A 21953-nucleotide genomic window follows, 5' to 3' on the forward strand; every position below is an offset into this window, starting at 1 on the left:
CACATGTATATTCTTTTAAGCTTTTCATACCCTGTGGCATGTACAGTGGATGATTGAGCATTCTGAAATGTAATTTACTAAGGGACATTTGGGACAAAAGTATATTGTTTAAGAATGTTGGAATTTTCATTATTATATCATGTGGATGTGGTATTAGATGGAATTAATATTAGTTAATCTTAATGTTATTCAATGTTAAGGGATCCTTAAGGAATGTAACTTGTTATGTATGTTTACTTTCAATTAAAATGTTTTTATTGCTTCTATTAGCATGTGTATGATGTGAATAGTTTAACTTTTATATTTAAAAAAAATGCTACCAAACTTATTGAAACTTTAGGTTAATTCTTTTGGATCTGTTGGCGAGGCATTACAAACAAACTCTTCCCTCAACATCAATTTTGGATACATCATGTATTCCTACTACTAGTATTTCAATGATTGTAATATCTATTTTTGTAGTGAGTCCTACCATTTCTACAATTATTTCCATTCCTATTATGCAAGTAATGAGTGCAAGGATAGTTGAGACCAAGGCTCAATCAAGCACAAAATTTTTGGGAAAAGGAAAATAGAATGAAGAGGATATATATCTTGATGAGGAGATTGTAATTCCTAAATGGGACATCTCAAATCCAAATCTAGATCAGATGCAAATTTTTGGAGAATTTCAAAAGAAAGCCAAGCAACAAAGGCTTAGAGAGGAAAGAAACAAGGAATTTAAGATCATTAAGGAAGCTAAGAATATTCTAGCAGAGGCTCTAGGCATAGAGGTTGATACTTAACCAATTTTATATCAGTTGGCAAAGGCAATCCAAAAATTTAATGAAAATTTGGATGGATAGGACAAATTATTGCAAAAAGCTAAGAAAAAGTTTGAGAATAAAGTTTTAGAACTTATTGCTCAACAAATTTCCATTCATCAAGTTGAATTATCTACTATTCTAGCCACTCCAGAGACCTCCTACATCAATGTATCTTTACTTTTTGAAACTATATGATACATCAATCTTCACTAAGGAAATTAGAGATAAATTATCAAAGATTGATGAGGATATGAAGGCAAGTGCACAACAATTACAACTTGACTTGAGTTCAAGCTCTGCCCACTTCAATAAGATCAGATCTTTGATAGATATGTTGGTAGAATTGCTTAGAGAAGAGGAAAGAATCAAATCTACATTGATAGATATTCAAAACATGATTCTTCCAAACATAGATGCACTCCATGACTCTTCAAAAATGCTCATCCATGATAAAAACTTCTCTGTTATAGACCAGATGATTGAACTGGGAGCAGAAGTGCAGATTGCATTGCACACATGCAAGGTGTTGTACGAGAATTGGGACAAGACTTTGGCACTCATCCTAAAGGTACATTCAGATTTATTGTCACATTTTGGCATTAATTTATGAATATTTATTTCATAGATCTTTGGCATTAATGTCAAAAAGGTGGAGAAGATGTAAAGAAAAAGGAGGAGAAGATTAAGAAAAGATTGTGATTGGAGAAGATGTAAGGAGAAAGGGGGAGAAAATTATAGATTGTAGAAAATTAATATTGTATAAAGGGTAAAAGATGTATTTAAATGTACATATTAGATGTATATTATACTGTATATTATGTATGGGTGAGCCTTACCATGTATATACATATATCTCTTACAAAACCAATTTTGAAAAATCTCAAAAATAGTATACTCTACCAAGTTAGAGACATAAGGTGATGGATTAAGATATTATTAAACATTCTTGAATTTAGTTTTGATTGATAAGTGTTTTTATCACTAGTGCCCAAGGGGGAGATTGTAGTCATGTTTTTTATTAGTGATATACACTTATTCAGATTGTAAGTGTCTTCCGAGCATATTGTATAGTTAACAGTGTTAACCAAGCTTTTCAGTTGATATCGAGTTCTACAGTTGCTACCAAGTCTTTTGGATAGATTCCAGTTTGTGTCAAGTAGTTACTACTATGGTGATGATCACTAGTGTAAACTAAGCATCTCATTGTATGCCAAGTTTACCAATGTAAACTGAGTTATGCAGTCCTTACCAATTTTGTAGTTGATGTGATGTGAGTATAGTGTTAACTAAGATACTCAGTGTTAACTAAGTGACTTAGTTTATACTAAGCTCATAGTGATAGCATTAACCAAGCTATGTAGTGTGAATCAAGTGATTTAGTTTATATGTTGAGTTTCACAGTATTCACTGAGTCACTAGTGTAGAACAAGTTCAAAATTACTTGGAATTGATTTGTATGGACCGAGCTTCTATGTCTATCAAGTGCATGATGGTGCCAAGAATTGAGAGTGGATGTCAAGTATCAGAACCTCACTAAGTCAATCTTTATAACCCAAGTTTCTACACTTTGGACAACTTTTTAATATTTGTGTAAATTTGTATTGTGGCTGACTTTGTAATTTTTTAATTGGATTGGTATATATATATATATATATATATATATATATATAATTTATTGTATCACATCCAAAGTATAAAATGGAAGTAATGAAATAGGAAGAGAAGAGAAGAAGATTGAATTACAAAATGATCCTAAAATATTCATAAAAATTCAAATACGATCCTAAAAAAATCACAAAAAATCATAGAATGTCTTGAAAAAATCACTAAAAATCATAAAATGTCCTGAAGAAATCACTAGAAATCATATAATGCCTTGAAAAACTCACTAAAAATCATAAAATGTCTGAAATGAACTCAAAAAATATAAAATGTCCTGAAGAAACCAGTCACACCAAAAGCATCAAATATCCTCAAAACCCTAAAAAACATAAAACCCACCAAAAATCTGTAATAAACTTTGTAAATAGCCACTGTGGATAATCACCCCTTTTTTTGAACACTTGTAGTGTCACAGATTGAAACTCAAAGTACTACACTTTCAAGACAATCACACTATCTAAGTAATGTGAACCAACAATCGATCCAACATGTCACCATGAACCTATCAACTGACTAGACAATCACAACCATCACTTGATCAACCTATCAAACACTATTTGAATACCTAAAACACTAAAAAAAGAAGTAATAATGGACAAGAATAGCTATTGGCTCACGCTATTTAGTGAGTGATTTTTTTTTCTTTGTTTTTCCTTGATCATGATCCTATGCTACTCGATGATATAAAGTAATCTATGAGAGTGGCTGGGATGGTTCATGGTCATCTTTTATTTTCTATCTGTCACAATGTACCTTTGACAATCTAGGGCACATATATATGCCTTAGGAAGGACAAGGTCATTTTCTATCTACATCCTACTTGTTTATGCAAAAGATTTTCATTTTTCACTCTGGCCCTTTATGCCATGATGCGTTGCATTCCATTTTCCATATCAAAATAAAGCTCCATTTGACATATAGTGCACTTTACAAAAGCAAAAGTCTTCTCATCATACTAATAATTCCTCATCTCATCTCCTTAGTCTTCTATCATTCATATCTTCATTCACCACCATTATCATGTGTTCTGATACTTCAAATCATCTTCATCTTGCATTCTAACATTCCTACATCATCCTACATTGTCTATCAACCTTCTAGGGCTTTCCACCTAGTTTGGCCTTAATTTGACCAAGTTTGACTAAATGTGACCATGTTTGACTGATTTCACTCATGTTATAACCTCTTTTCATCATTTTGGGCACTCACAAATGTTTTAGGTAATTTTGAGTCCAACCGTGTTGATTCTGGCCCCCGAAGCCTTCTAATGTGCAGTCTACACTTTAAAAGTGCAATTGGGCTTCCCAAGTGCACCCAGGGCACACTTGGTACTATCATGATGCACTTAGGCTTAGCAAGTGCACATTGGGTGCTCTTGAAGGTGTTTTTGGTGCACTTGGGGTAGTATGATGCCCATAATTGCTTCTAGAGACCCTATGTTGCACTCCGAAGGCCATAACTTTTGCATTTCAACTTGGATTTGCAATTTTTTAGTTGTGTTGCACTTGTATCCTTTTTGTGAACAAAATGAGCTATAATTTTCATTATTTGGTCACTATATAATGGTAACCCATGTAATTACTCTCGGGCTCCTGATTGACCCCATTCTGCACTCTAAGCCTCATGACTTTCACATTTTAGCTCTGATTTGTGATTTGTCAAGTGCTATGGTTTTTTCTTCTTGTTGTTGACAAATTGACTCATCATATGCTTATATTAGTCAATGTCTTAAGGGGGGGCACCCATATATATCATCCCTACTGGGGCATGTTGTGGCTTTCTCATTAGCTATTCTTTGATAGAACACTCTAAATTACATTGTGTCAAAGAGGGACAAAATGTAGATGCTCAAAAATGGTTCACATCTACTATTTGATCACATTTTCATACTAATTTTTCCCATTTCCTCATTCTACTAACACTGAACTTTTGGCCAACTTGATCATATCTCATCATTCATATCCTCTTTCGCATCAATTGCAAGTCATTTTGAAACCACTTCAAATCATCTTGAAATCACCCCAAATTAACTTGGAATCACCTAAAATTAGTCATAATCAACTTGTAACATGTCAAAAATCCCAAACCCATAATCATTTGTCCATTCCTAGGTATTGTTGTGGCTTTCAGTACTGTGGAAACCTACCAATCTATGAAATCTTATCAATTTGGCCTTAGTACTATTATAGCTCTCAATACTAGGTCAAATTATCATTCATGTCATTCGATCTTTGACATTTTTGAGGCTCTCAATGTTGGATCACGACACTATAAAACCACTTTAATAATATTGACTACATTCTTCAATAGTATTATGATCAACCTTATCACTCAATCTCGATCCTATAGCATTTACAATGTTAGTTAAATGTTATGTATCTTTAATTCATGTCATGTGTCCTTGGCATGTTATCAATTTTGATCAATCAATCAATTTGACCATGAATTTGGTCTATCCATGATCATCCTACTCAATTTTTGTCATCATCACACGTCATTAAAGGATACTATCACATTTATTTAATCAAATTGGCCAATCACCTACTAATTTTCTCTATAGGATTAAACAACCCATAATTTAATCCTTTTTCATTTCACTAATTATTCTTCTTAATTAACTTCTTCAATTAATTAATTTTATTAATTAATTGGTTCATCATTCACAAACTATGGAAATTCTTAATTTCCTAAGTCATATTTTCCTCCATTAATTCCATTTTCACTAATTTCTATTTTGTGGAATAAAGGATTTTTAATTCAAATATTCCATAAAATATTGACATCATCATGACACATGGGTATGACGCCTCATGGATTCTCCACTGACACATGGCTAAGATATTTCATAATCCAAGATTCTTATTCTCTTACACACATCCATATTTGGCTTCATTCATCATAGATACTTGGCTTTAAGTGGGCTTGAGGTATCATATGATGCATCATAGATTCTCTTCCAAATTTAGCCTTGTTTGACTTCCAAGCATCATAGAATCCTACACTTGGCATTTTTTGACATATGTGTCATGGATTCTCAAAGGAATCTCTTTCCACATCACATATCTATGGGTGACAAATCCAATGCTCTAACTTTTTGTGTCGATTATAAAATGAGCATTCTTCCTCTCATTTTCGGTCCTAATTCTTGAGTTCTTGAGTCCCTAGTTTTCTCATCTTTTGCACTCTTGCTCTCACACTAAAATCACAACTTCAAGTATTCTCATAGAATTATAATCATCATGTTAGGATTTTTCTTCATAATTATGTGCTCTATTAGAGCTAAATCATTTGGGGAAGAAAGAAGGACATGGGAGCTACAAATGAAAGAGGGGGTTTTAATATTGTTTTGCTTCCTTTCTAATAGTTTGGCTTTCATGGTAGACTAGAGGGTGCTAGCATATTTTTATTGAGTTTGTGATTTTCTCATAGTATGTTATGCATTAGCTCATTTTCTAGTCTACATTTTGGTGAACCTGATGTGAACATGCATATCTAACTTGGGTTTTCTTGTTTTGTGCTTGTAGGTGCGAGGAAGGAGCTCACTTGGAAGGGTGTAATAACTATCCACACTTCCTTATCACACCTATATTAATTAGGGAGTCCAATAAAATTCTTGTATGCTATTATTTCATGCATTTTTTTCTCTTTCTATCCTAGGGTGTACTCTTCTCTATTAGGGTGCACTTAGGACCCCTAGGAGTTAATTTTAGGAGTCTAGGAGCCACCAAAACCCTTTTCTGTTGTTCCTAGTTTACCAAATCCACTTAGAACTTACCAACTATGCCCTTCTAGGCCCCAACTACATCATGGGCATAGTCTATATTGTCTAGATGCACTTGGGAGAGTAGATTTCAAAAATTAAGTTTTTGGGTATCATTTAGGGCACAATTCCCCACAATCTGCACTTGGGCTCCCAACTATGCCCAAAAACTACCAACTATGACCAAACTAGCCCCAACTATAGCATGGGTGTAGTTAGCACTATTTGAGCACACTTGGGGGCATTTTGAGCTATTTTGGCCTTCTCGGGTGTAGTTTTCTCTATCAGAGTGCACCTGGTTCACAGAAAACACACACATCAACCAGAATCTACATGTAAGGTTTCCATTTGATTCTAGAACATAGATTAGATGATTTTGTGTTACTAATGGTCTACTTGTGGCATCTAGTGATCATGGGATGAAGACACAATCATAATAAACTACTAATGATTGCTTTGTAGGATGTTGTTGAAGACCATTATGTGTTTGTCAAAACCATGTGTGGATTTCTTAGATTAGATAATACTTCATTTGGTGCTTCAAATAAACTTTTTCTTTTTTTCTTGGCATGTCTATGGTGTTTATATCCCTAGGATTTTCATGGACATATCCTCTCCCCTTGCCATTCATGGAGCTTGTGTGTAAGATAAATCCATGTAACTTCTATAGGAGGTCTACCTTGGACCAAGATACTTGATATTGGGTATGCCAGGGGATGACCTCAAAGTAATAATGGGCCAAAAGCCAAGTCAACATTCTAGCTAGTATCTAAACTTTGATTACAATGAAAGCCGTTTCAGTAGTATTGTTGTCTGATAGCTCTCCTCCAATACCCTTGTGGTGCATCAAACCTTGGTTCTTGGGGTTGGGAGACCTTCTACAAAATTTTATCATTCCCTTGCCGAACAAAATTCCCTTACTAAAAACCATGTTTTAGTAGCTGAAATCCTTTCTATCCATTGGCTCCAAGTGTCACCAATTCTTGTGAAGACATCCTACATTCTTGCAGTCCTTAGTATAGGCAATAGTCCCTTAGGAAGTCATGCCCCTTGGGAAGCGGATCTCGATAGCCTTGAGAAGTGAGTGCATTGTAAGGGGGACCTTGTGGTGCCAAGATCCTAGGTTTTCCACTCTAGATAAGAACGGTTGAACTTTAGTTCAACTAGGAATTCAATGGATATAGTCTTAAAGCCTAGGTTGTGGTGTGTTTGTTCACTTTTAACAAGAACTATTCTTGTCTTAACGTGTTGTGCATGTGTGTGAAACATTAATCAAGATAATAGATGAAATTAAAATTTATAGCTTGAACCTTCTCAAAACATTAAAAATTGTCAAAATAGTATAACCTTTGTCACTTATTTGCAAACTTTTCTCAAATAGATTCAAATCTTGGAAAACATGGCAACTTGTGATCCTAAATGTGCTTGGCAAAACATAGATTTCATCCTTGCATAGAATCCACTTGCATTCACCCAAGTCTAGGCCCCATACTTGCACCATATAGATTTAATCTTGTATCTTTTAGCACTTACTTAGCATCCCTCATTTTCACATCACAATCATTAAAGCTTAGCTTGCATCCTTTGCATTTCACACTCAAAATCTACACTTTGCATAGTCCCATCTTGCATCTTTGCACACCCAAACCTCATCTTGACCACTTTAAAAATAATTCTAGGTTTTGTACACATAATTTTGAACCTCCATTGTATTCTTATCATTTCCCTCTACTATCTAGCTCACTATGGAAACAATCTAGAAAACATAGCACCTAGAATTGCCTTAGTTTCAACCAATTTACCAACTGCACCCTTAAACTACCAACTGCACCCAAATTGGCCCCAACTACACCATAGGAATATTTGGTACTATTTTATTTCACCTTTTGGTCTTAAGACCTATTTTTGGATTCTAGATAACATTTTGAGGCTTCAACAGTGTCCCTAGGTACCTGGATAGGTCCCCTTAGATTAGCATGCCCTGATTTGCATCCTACATCTCCTAGTCTTCATTTGTTTCACTTTAGACATCATTCCTTAGGTCACAAGACCTATTCTACACCCCCTAACCCATCCTAACATCAACCTCAACATCTTAGCTTCCTGACATATCAATTTGGCATCCACATCACTCAAATTCAAGACACATTAAACCTAGCTTCCCAACTGCACCTAGAAACTACCAATTATGCCCAAACTGGCCCCAACTATACCATAGGAATATTTGGTACTATTGGAGTGAACTTGGTGCTTTCAAGGAACACTTGGTCACTTGCATGACCATTTTAGGCCTCCAAACTACACTTTGGGACCCTAAAACTACATCTAGGATCCTCTATACCTCCTCATTCTGCATTTGACCCAAAAACACATCTTGCACCCAAAATCTCATTTTTCACCTTAGGACCTTTTCATATTTCATATTTTATCAGCCTAACCACAATATTGAGTCACCTAAACATCATTTTGAACACTAAAATCTTTGAACTTAGTCAAAAATCTAAACAAAGTATGAGTCTTAGAGTATCTCCTAGTGTTGATGGATGATGGATCTTGACTAGTTTTTTGATCTTTTCTTATCATTTTATTTGGTCAAATTCTATTTATGTCTTGATAGATTTGACCTTGTCATCTTTCATCAATTTGATCTTTTTTTCTTTTATCAATTTTTGTTCAAGATCCAACGTCCATTATCACAAGGTTAAACTCCTAGACCAAATACTTTCTAAGGATTTCACCCAAGTTCAAAACCTTGAATTTACCCTTATCATTAGCATAATCATAATCCTAGTGTCCCTAGATTTCATTTTGACTCACCTTAGTTGGATCTCCATCTCACCTTGCATTGTTCGAAACCTTAGCATCATTTCCACTAGCAAACCCTATCAACTTGTCTATCAATCAAATTGTCTTCTTGATCACTTATCCTTATTTTACATATCAAAAATGTCATTATCAACCCTAGAAAACCATCCCTTCCATAGTCCACCTTGCATACATCAGCTCTTAGCATCATTATCAAGCCAAAAATCCAACCCTAACCTTCATTTTTCATAATATAGGGTCATTTTCATCTCCTTTAGTCAATCTCCAAAACATCACTTTGTATTTGCATGTGCATAGCATCCCTAGGACATTTTCACTTTTCATATCAAAAAATCACTTCATTTAGCATTTTCCTAGGTTGCATAACATCCTTAAACACCTAAAAATCTAAAAAACACTCATATCTTGCATACACACATCTTAATTATCAAGTTTTCACCTGTTTTACCAACTGTACAATTCAGGTGCATAGTTGGTAGTTTTAGAGTGAACTTGGTAGTTTCATTCTAGGTTCAAAAACCCTAATTTTCACTTCCATAGCTTGCATTTCATCTCAAAACCTTGAAAAATACTCTAAAACACTCAAAACATTCACATTTTTGTATTTTAGGCATCCTAACAACTTTGTTTACCCATTGCATACCTCCTACTTACAAACTGCTTACCTTAATGGCCCCAAGTGCACCAAGGGTGCACTTGGTACTACCTAGGCATATTTGGTAGTTTAGGTGTGCACTTGGGAGGTAGAAAGTCCATTTAGGCTTTCCTCCACTTCATCTACATCCATAGGTATCATGCCAACACTCACTAGGACACAATCAGCTCAAAGACTCGAAGAACTTTATCAACCCTTGTTTCTTGAGGCATCAACACAACCAAAACCTCATCCAAGACAAAAGAAGAGAAAGAAAACACAAAAAAACTTTGACAAAGACCAAATTGAGGAATCATAACCTTTACTTGTAGACCCCTTAAACATGTATCTGCAAGATCACCACAACCAAGAGATGATGCAACAAACCCTAAACAATGCGCCTACCATGAGGTTTCCTTTAGAAACTTCCCCTACACATGGGATGGTTCAATGGAGTCTTAAATTTTAACCTATATTCATGCCAATACCACCCAGATGTGGAAGTGTACCAACCACACCCAAGGATGAACAAACACACTCCTTTGAATTCTACAAACCCAATGCAAGTACCTTCAACACTAATATGTAAAACATACAGCAAGGTATTGTACACCTAATTGATGACTCTAACACTAACTATGGCATCACTAATGAAGAAATGGCTAAGGCATGTCAAGACCAAAAAATTTGCAAGAACTTCAAACTTCTGGCGGCCCAAGAAATTTTCAAATTCAACCCAAATGTTGAGGGACCTAAGTCCAAACATCAAACTAACACTACCATTGAAAACATACAACCCATGATCAATTTTTAATTGGATAAGGGAAAACAACCTTTGGAGTTTTCAAACACAATAATGGTACCTATAAGGTCCCATCAAGAATCAACCATCGGAATCCTCTAAAGTACATTTGAACACATCAACATTAATCGCTTATTTGATGAACCATGACCAATGAAGGGAAACAAGACTCTCCCTAGATATCCCAAGAGGACATTAAGACTTGATTTTAGTCACATGATACAACAACAAGATGCACCTAAAGGGACTTTTTCTCTAGGGATGCTAGACATACCTCCTTTGGAGACAAATCAACTTCTAACCCTACCAAGTGTTATGACATCAAATTTTATGGAGCCTCCCATGAGTACACTATGTGAAACATCAACTACAACAATCCCTATTGATGCACAAAGGAAAAGTCTTATTGACATTACATCTATTCCTAAAAGGAATGCACCTCATTGTCAAGTCAATATGATGTCCCAAGGAGAAACCTCCAACACATAAAGGTGCCAAAGCAATAATACCAACATGGTGATCAATCCTCAAGGACATAACCAACTACCCCAACAACATCAACCTACAATAGTCCAAGGATCTAATGTTTCGAACATACATTCAACCTATCAACAACATCATCAACCACAACAACAACAACCTCAAGTGGTGCAAACACCCAATGTCCCTAACACAAACTTCAATGTAAACCCACTTGACTTCTATGCAATATATCAACAAAAAATCCAACAACAACAAGCCATGTTTACTAAACAACAAGAGCAACTCAAGCAATAGCTGGAATAACAAAGACACCTTGAGCAACAAATTGCATACCAATAACATTTTTTATAACAACATGTGCCACAAAAACCTCAACAGATACCTCTACAACAACAATCACATACATGGTCTCACATACAACCAATGGAGGTATCCCAATGACAACCACAAATGGCACAACCACAACAACACATTGTACATCAATCACAGTCAATACCACAAAAAGTGCCACATCAAATAACACAAGTACCCCAATAGGTATCACAACAACAACCCTTTTTCCTTTGAGGTGCCAACATACTGCCACCACCTAGTGACACATCACTAGATTCATAATACATAAAAATGTCAAAACCAAGTAGACATAGCTCCCACAACAACAAAAGATCTACTTGTATGCATCCAAGACATGAAGGGAAAGCTATCATGAAAAACCCTAATGAAGAGCTATTGCAACAATTCAAACAACTTTCCAAACAAGTTGAAGCATTGGGAGTCCAAAAGAAACAAGCTCTATAAATAGAAAGAGACCTACATCCTAATCCATTTGAAAAAAATTTGTATATGCCTCTATTCCCAAAACACTTTGAGGCTCCAAGGTTTGAAAAATAATGAGGAAAAGGAAACCTCATTAATCACATCTGAGAATTCTATGCCTCTTTTACCAAACTCAGTGATGAGCCCACTTACCTCAAGAGATTGTTCCCTCGTTCTCTAGGTGGGCCCACACTTGAATGGTACTCCAAACTTCCAGGTACTATCAAATCTTGGTCAAAACTCACAGACAAGTTCATCTCCCACTTTTCCTTTAACATTATGGATGAGGTGATACTTTCTAATTTGTGCTTAACTAAGAAAAAGATAGGAGAACCATTTACAACATTCTTACTTCACTAGAGAAGATTAGTTAGTCAATGTTCACTAGACATTCCTAAAGAACAACAAGTTAACTTGTGCATTGAAAACTTATTCCCTAACTTAATGTATGAACTCAAAATCAAGAGTCCAAGCACCATTTCTAAACTAATGAAAAAGGGGCTAGTATTGAAGATGCTCTTATCCGTAAGGTAAGTCTCAAGATAAACAAGGAAAACACAAACACCAACTCATCTAATGACAAGACAAAATTTTTGTCCAAAAATAAGAATGTGACCAATGATAGAATTATGGATGCCCACACAGTTAGCATAGCACAACCCCAACTAACTTTGAAAAGTGCAAACCCTACAAATTCAAAAACTCCCAATCAAACACCATCTCCACAATAGAAAATAGAGACTTCCATGTAGGAAAAACCCCAAAGAGACCCTAGAACCAAGGACAAGTAATTAACACCATTGGGGATACCTCTTGAGACTAAAATACAATATTTACTCAATAATAACTTCCTACTATTACCCCTAATCAAAGATGAATCATTAACTAAATGAGATTGGTGGGATGACAAAAGAATTTGTGATTAGTATTGCACCAAAGGACATAAGACATCATCATGTTTCCAACTAAAGCATGAAATACAACACCTCATTGATGATGGTATAATTGCAATTGATCTATCATTGCTAGCATCCAACTCTAATCACACTATCTTCAAAGATCCTTTGGGTAATCATGACAAAGAGAAACCCTCAAGTTCAAACTCAAACTCACAAGGTAATGTGAATTACACATGCACCAGATATGACTACACCATCAATTTATTTAATGAGTCTAATTCCCACATATCCACATTCACATTGAAGGCTGAAAACCCTCATTGCACTATCACTATGTGCTATACCAAGATCACCCTACCTAGAGCCCCACCTAGACCTACTGCATCTACTAGACCTGCACCCCCTAATAGACCTACTGCTCCTACTTCATCTAATTATAGCCTTGTTGAATAGCTCGAAAAGACCCCTATGCAAATATCCATCTTGAACCTACTACATGCATCTCCTAAACATCAAAAGATCTTGAATCAAGCCCTTAAAGAGTCAATAGTCTCAAATAATATTAATATTGCCCAGTTCCAAGCTGTGGTTGGGAACTTATCCACCTCACAACATATCACATTTTCCCCTTGGGATATTCCTAAGGACAAGCCTAACCACAATGATCCCCTTCTTCTTGAAGACTTCATCCATAATGCCAAAGTCAGATGTGTCTTGATAGATGGAGGAGCAAGACTGAACATCTATACTCTTAAGGTTGTCAAAGGTTTGGGTTATTCTAAAGATGATGTGGATCCCTCTCAAAGAATCACAATAAAAGCTTATGATGATGGTGAACACTTCTCCAAGGGCATCATCATATTACCCATAAAAATTGGTCTAGCTATAGAAGATACATTATTCCATGTCCTAGATATAGAAATGAATTGTAACATGATACTAGGATGCCCTTGGCTTCATGTTATGAAAGCGGCGCCCTCTACATATCATCAATGTTTAAAATTTTCCTATAACAATGTAGAGGTTACCATCCCTAGTAATCTAGATCCCTTCCAATTTTGTGCTAATTTGAGAGATGCTACTACATACCAAATCCCAACAAACAATGAAGCACAACCCACAGATTCCTCTAAATATGTGGATGATAATATACTCCTCAGTAAGGCCAAGGAAAAGCTAAAGATTGAAGACAATGGGTGTGGAGAATACTTTATGTCTCAAGTATTCCACATTAGGGAGTCACCAATTTCTCCATAATCTCATGGTAAATCACAACTATTGGAAAACCTAAACTCAAAGATCAGTACATAGAATGCCACTTCTATCAAGGAGAATACATCTGTATGTATTGAGAAAGCAAAAGTAGAACAAAAACCCACTTTGATATCTCCTAGAAAATATGGACTTGGGTTTACTCTCATGCAGAAACAAGGATATGATGGCTATAGTGGTCTTGGATGTCAAAAAAAAGGAATAATTAAACCTATCACTACAAAGGGATGACCTCCTAGTTTTGGGCTTGGATTCAAATCATTACAAATAGGTCCTCCTAGTACTATGGTACCTACATGTAAGACTATGGATGTTTTGAATGATGAAAATGCATATGAGGATACCTATCCTAAAACCAACAATCCTTCAACTTCTAAGCATAACCCCAATTATACCACTAAATTAGATACCCATATATTTACCTTCAACCAAATCCCATTCAACACTAATGATGGCATCCCCTCAAGTTATCCTAAACTGTTGGATTGGGACCAACATGGACCACCAATTTTTTATCGATTTGAAAAATAAGGATGCTCTTACAATGGACTTTGAAATTTATGAAGAAATTAAAATTGGTGATCATACAGAAGAAATTTCTCCTAAAAATAACACATCAACATAGTTTTGGGAGCCAACTCCAACTTCTAGTTGCAAAGCAAAAAGAGAAAAAAATGACGAAAGTAGGTCTCTTGGTGAAAACCAAAAGGCACCATTAGACCATGAAAAATCAAAAGCTAAGTAGTTCCCAAGGATACAAAATGAGCAAGTTCAAGCCATTAATATCATTGTTCTAATATTCAACATGTCACAAAGTCTTTTTGAGCACTCTCGATCAGTCATCATCTAGGAAGATGTTGGTTTCAATCCTCCCAATCTTTCCTTATATCTAGTTGTTTATCCCTCAATCCTACTACCTAACTTGTCCAATAAGAAAAATATAGCCTCTATCCAACAAGCCTTCGAGCATGTCATCATCATTAACATCCCATACAACATATCCATTGACCCATTTCTCCTCAGATCCCTTAATTCGTAAGAGGCTGATATTGTATTACATACAGTACATGATAGTATATCTAGAGGTCTTTTTAGTGGTTTGATCTTAGCTACAAACTTGGATCGAATTGCAGTGCCTACCCCTAGGACACATTTTTTTTTATCATTGTCAAACTCTTTTAGGGCTAGTTTTATGTTGATGGTTAGTAGCATTGTTTTGAGACTATCAGATATTGTGCTATGGATTTAGTTGATATGTGATGAGATTACTTAGACTCTACATTTCATGTATGCATGATGATTATTACATTATTTTAGTTATTGATTAAATAGATGGTTTATTATCACATGTGTTTTCTTATGGAGATTTACCCCATACTTGCATGTGTATGGTGTGTGTGTTTGTTTTTTTTCTATATGAAATTTTTGATGTGGTTAAGAAAGAGAGTGGTAGTCACCTACTAGTCGGGATCTACATGATGCACCTCTTCCTTCCATTGCCTATTTAGCTTAGTATATACTGTGCTTATACATGCATGAGTTTTATGCAGGTCATAAGTACTAGGTATCGACTTCCCTGAATTGTCAGGATGAGCATACCCTATCACATTATCTCAATGGTAAGAGAGGGGAGATAAATTCTCAAGTCCAAATCCCAACCCTTTTAAGCCATTTGTCCTAATTGTAAATTAGGACAAGTATCTAAGTTGAGTACCCTCTGAATGTGTCAGATGATGAAATTCATGATATTAACCCTTTTGGTTTGATTTTGTATGTGTTTTGCTATAGTGGGTATTTCGTATTTTATTTTATGAGTCTTTGGTGTATTTTCTATTAATTAAGCCTAATTAAAAGATTTAATTAATGGTTTAATTTAATGGAAAATTAATATGGTATTTTAATATTTATTTTATTTAATTTATTAGGAAATTAATTAAATAAAATAATTAAATTTGAAGATAAAAGTTATAATTTTAAAGTTGAAATGTGATAATATTTATTTAAGTTAATAAATATTTTAGCAATTAAGTTTTGAAAATGAATTTTAAAAGTGGAAAAGATATTAAAATTATTAAAAGATTATAGGTTGCATGATGTGTGCATGTGATTAAAATATAAATATATTAGGATAAAACAAGTGGAGTTATTAAAGTAAGTGCATAAGATTTAAAAATTAATAAATTAAATTGAAAAGAGTAAAGTGAATATTAAATAAATTAATCTGCATTATTTTAATATTTAGGAGTTTGCAAATTCTTAAGAGTTGTCATGTTGACAACACAAGAGTTTTCACTCTAATTATGCACATATTGTCTACACTTAGGAGTTAGCATATTATTTGAGCGCATGGTGTCTACAACATTCTAGACACCTCATCATGTTTATCTTCTTATTGTAGAAGTTACGTGCTTAGTTGTCATGCTTATCTCCTAGTTCTTTCTAGACACATTCTAGATGCATCTTAGAGGCTTTTATATAGAGGCTCTCCTAGTGTGTATGGACAAGCTTACATGCATTCGAGAAGCTCATATGCTTCTACATGCTCATATGCTTCTACAAGAACTTCTAGTCACTTGGGGGTTTCGGTTGGTTTAATTCTTGGAGGAATGGAAAATGTTGGAGAAGGAAGGGATTTTTCTATGGACTTCTAAGTCATAGCAAATTAGCATCAGTATCTAGGTGCACTCATGATTTTTACATATTCCATTTGCACTCTTTCTCTTCCTATCTTAATTGTGAATGTTATATGTGTCTGAATATACTCCATGAACGAATCTTCAATCTTGAAATTGGAATCTAGATATGTATGTTAATTTTTATTTGGTTGCAAAGAAACATTAGAAAATCCTAGTTTTATTTATGAAAGAAATTCATCACAAACTGCCCTGTCGTTGCCCCTTACATAGACCCGAACTCAGACATTCATAACTTTTTATCTAGGCCAAATTTATTCAATCACTCCAGTAAAATTTGGCGCAACTTGGCCCTCTCCGACATATTTCAAATTTGGCTCGATCCAACAGTTTATTAGGGAGATATGGCCTCTGTATTGGGACTATTTTTATTCAATGACAGTCATTTTCCATTTTCCATAACCAAGAGTTCTTTGTGTTTAAACTTCACAAAAATAATCTATCAAAGCATTGAATGAATTAAAAACTAAACCAACATAGATCTAAGACATTTATAATCAAGATTTGGAAATTGATTCAGGTTTGGGTTCGAATAAAAGTAGAATCTTATTAATATGCATTAGTTTTATATGACATATTATCTAATTTAATTAAATCAAATTTAATTAAGATTAGTTAATAGTAGAAGAAGTGTAATTAATTATTAGTCGATTTAAGTACATGGATTTTTAAATGAGGGCAAAAGAAAAGAGATATTAATAAGTGTTTAGTAGAATTAAATAATTGAATTATTAATGAGATTGAATTTACTTAAAATCAATGAAGATTATTTTAAATGAATGCTTGTCCTTGAAGTGTTTTAAAGAAATTGTAAACTAATTATTTGAAAGTTGATAAGTATTATTTTTATTATTTGATTAATGGGAGATGCTTCTTGAAATAATTAGTAACATTGATTTTTAGTGAAATAATGCAAATGATTTTATCTAAAAGTCAATGGGAACTAGTTCAATAATTTAAATAAGTAAATAATTATCTTATGATTATTTTAGAGAATTGTTTTAAAATAATGGAGGGATAATTATATGCTTTATTCAAAGAAATAAATGGGTTGACTTGTAGAATAATCTTATACTCTTGAAATATACTTGAAAAAAAATTAGAAACCTCATATTTGGCTTAATCATGTGATTGCAAAAGTAAACCAAAACATATGTTTGCATTGTGTTTTCTCTATGCTTCTTGTTTTGGGTTTTGGGTTGACTAGTGTTGACCAGTTATAGGATGTCTATCAGAGGCTCGGGGGTTATGAGATGTGATGGCATGTTGATGTTATTTGGTCTCGATTCTTTTAAAATCCAACCATGGTAATGTGATGGTATGCTCTATGAGATGTTTGTATTTACTGATTGTTATTTCTCATCAGTCTTCTTGAGTGAAGCTGAGTTATATGTATTTGAGACATTTGACTTAACCATTTTTGAGTCATCGATTAGTTATCCTTGGATTACTTTCTAGTCACCATGATGGGACTGAAATATTGATTTATTGCTTGATGATGTTATGTTGTGACACATTTTGACTCAACCATTTTGGAGTCTTCGATCAGTATGATTTTGAGATATATTTTGGTTATTGAGAACCAATGGATATTTTTGATTATTAGTGATAGCTTCAGTAGCCAATAAAGAATGGTTGTGGTCATGATTATCTATGGATGCTTTTCTTTTGCTCATGGAGATTTGATGCTCTTTTTATGGATTATCTTTTGGTATTTCTTTCCAGTCACTTGCATAGGACTGTGGTGATTTTGTGATTTATGATTCCATGAGCTTAGGTAACTCATTGTAAGTTGTTTTAATAAGTGAAAACATTTACACTAAATAGGGATTAAATGAACCTAATAAGATAATTGTTTTTCTCTCACCCAATGCCTCGAGTGCTAGTGCAGACTAGGATGGGAGTAGAGAGAATGCTTGGTTGCGACCTTGCATTCCATAGTATGCCTTGTTAGTATGAGAGGATACTAGTGGCCGCATAAGGATTAGTAGGGACCCTAGAGCCCTAAGCTAATTGCTAGGGTAACTTCTACATGATTTATGCGATGACACTTGCCTTCTTATGGGGTAGGTTTCCTACATGTCATTGTGTGCCTTTGGGATTAGATGTCAATTTTGTGATTGGAACCTTTGAGTTAGTATACTTTTAGGATTCCTAGACTTAGAGAGTATTTATGCTATGTGATTTTGATAACCTATTTGGGACTTGAGATTATCTCCTCAGCGTGGTGGGAGTGGACCATTTAGGTTCCACATGGTTGGGTGGTAGTGCTTTATCACTCTTACCATTTGAGATCTGTTTGAGACACTGTGGCTGATGCATTCTTTGTTGGCATCTATCTTCATGGATTAGGATGGTGGACATGTATCCTTATATTGATGATTTGCATATGTTAGATGATGTTATCTTATGCTTTACTTTGCCTGTTAGATTACTTTCTGCATATGATGTAGTATGATTTATGAGTGACATTCCTACTATGTTAATACCGATGATCTCTTCAATGATTTGGAATGTTACACACGGAGGGATGGCTAGGATCCATGATGGTCTAATGATGCTATTCATGGTTGGGAGGAACCGTGCACTTAGTTAATTATGTTGTGATAAATGGTTATCTTTTATGATGATGTATCATGTATGGTTTGTGGTTTCATTTATGTTATTGCATCATGGATTAGAGTTAGTATGATGATGTAGTTTATTTACATGGATGTATATTCTTTTAAGCCTATCATACCCTGTGACATGTATAGTGGATGATTGAAGCAATCTGTAATGTAATTTCTAAAAGGACACTTGTATATTGTTTAAATATGTTGGACTTATCATTATTATTTCATGAGGATGTGATTTTAGATGAATAGATAAATTAGATGTGATTCAATGTTAAGGGATCCTTGAAGAATGTAACCTGTTAGATTATGTTATGTTTACTTAGAGTTGATTGTATGTTATTATTTTTGCTACTCTGTGTTTGATGTGAATGGTTTATCTTTCATGTTAAAAAAAAAAATGCTACCAAACTTAGTGAAACTTTAGGTTATTTCTTTGGATCCCTTGGCAAGGCATTACATGAATCCTATGTAGTTATGGTCAATCATGGATCTAAGGATTATCAGCTAGTAGCACCAATGAAAACTATCTTCTTAGCATTCATCAGTAACATTTGTGGTTCTATCTAAAAGTCCTAAAAAAAATTTTAAAAAATGGCAAAAAGTCCTAAAAAAATATCAAAAAAATAGGAAAAAGTCATGAAAAAAAAAAGTCATGAAAATATGGATGCCTTGATGAAAACCTAGTAAATAGGCATCTTAGCATGAAAATTTGAGTCAACAGAAAAATCCTGTCCAAAAGTGAAAACTTGGCAAATAGGTGCTTTGGGCAAGGACCATGGTGAAAACCTGAGAAATAGGCACCATGTGTAATCAGTTATTGCTCCTCCATCTATCGGGATTCCATATCATTTTTTACCCCTCTTTTTGTCATTCCATGATCATACCCATCGTATTGCAAGACTTCCTTGGCTCGTTGGCCATGGCTAACAAACTAGTTAATATCCATTGTTATCCTACTTAATGTGTCACCAGTCTACACATACTCTATCATTGGCCTTTGTACATAGTTTGTGTCTTGTTTGGGGGCATATTACCTACACAATGCATGAGTTTGAGCTTGAACTAGGGGCATATCCCTAAGAACTTTTTATCCATTGGACCTATCACATAACAGACTAGAGCTAACACTTGTATATGCTTTTATGATCCTGAAGAAATCCTAAAAGTTCAAATAAAATCCTAAAAAAATCATAAAAATTCAAATATGATCCTAAAAACTTCACTAAAAATCATAAAATGTCTTGAAAAAATCACTAAAAATCATAAAATGTCTTGAAGAAATCACTAGAAATCATATAATGCCCTGAAAAACTCACTAAAAATATAAAATGTCTAAAATAAACTCAAAAATTATAAAACGTCCTGAAGAAACCAATCACACCAAAAACATCAAATATCCTCAAAACCCTAAAAAACACAAAACCCACCAAACATCTATAAAAAAAAATTTAAATAGCCACTATGGATAATCACCCCTTTTGTTGAACACTTGTACTTTTGTAGATTGAAACTCAAAGCACTACACTTTTAAGACAATCACACTATCTGAGCAATGTGAACCAACAATCGATCCACATGTCACCATGAACCTATCAACTGACTCAAAAATCACAACCATCACTTGATCAACCTATCAAACACTATCTCAATACCTAAAACACTAAAAAAAAAAGTAATAATGGACAAGAATAGCTATTGGCTCACTCTGTTTAGTGAGTGATTTGTTTTTTGCTTTGTTTTTCCTTGATCATGATCCCATGCTACTCAATGATATAAACTAATCTATGAGAGTGGTCGAGATGGTTCATGGTCATCTTTTATTTTCTATCTATCACAATGTACCTTTGAGAGTCTAGGGCACGTATATATGCCTTAGGAAGGAAAAGGTCATTTTCTGTCTGCATCGTGCTTGTTTATGCAAAAGGTTTTCATTTTGCACTCTAGCCCTTTATGCCACGATGCATTGCATTCCACTCTCCATATCAAAATAAAGCTCCATTTGACATATAGTGCACTTTACAAAAGAAAAAGTCTTCTCATCATACTAATAATTCCTCATCTCATCTTCTTAATCTTCTATCATTCATATCTTAATTCACCACCATCATCATGTGTTCTGATACATCAAATCATCTTCATCTTGCATTCTAACATTCCTGCATCATTCTACATTATTTGTCAACCTTCTAGGGCTTTCCACCTAGTCTAGCCTTAGTTTGACCTTTGTTTGACCAATTTTGACCAAATGTGACCATGTTTGACTGAATTCACTCATGTTGTAACCTCTTTTAATCATTTTGGGCACTCACACAACATTTTTGGTCATTCTGAGTCCAACCAAGCTGATTCTGGCCCTCGAAGCCTTCTAAGGTGCAGTCTGCACTTTCAATGTGTAGTTGGGCTTCCCAAGTGCACCTAGGGCACACTTGGTACTTTCATGATGCACTTAGGCTTACCAATTGTGCATTGGGTGCACTTGAAGGTGTTTTGGGTGCACTTGGGGTAGTAGGGTGCCCAAAACTGCTATTAGAGACCCTATGTTGCACACCAGAGGCCATAACTTTTGTGTTTCAACTTGTATTTTTTATTTTTTAGTTGTGTTGCACTTGTATCTTTGTTGTGAACAAAATGAGATATAATTTTCATTATTTGATCACTATATTGAATGGTAACCCATGTAAT

This window comes from Cupressus sempervirens, chromosome 10 (genome assembly GCF_028749045.1).
Source record: "Cupressus sempervirens isolate cs-2001-9-10 chromosome 10, ASM2874904v1, whole genome shotgun sequence".
In the NCBI taxonomy this organism is placed as follows: domain Eukaryota; kingdom Viridiplantae; phylum Streptophyta; class Pinopsida; order Cupressales; family Cupressaceae; genus Cupressus; species Cupressus sempervirens.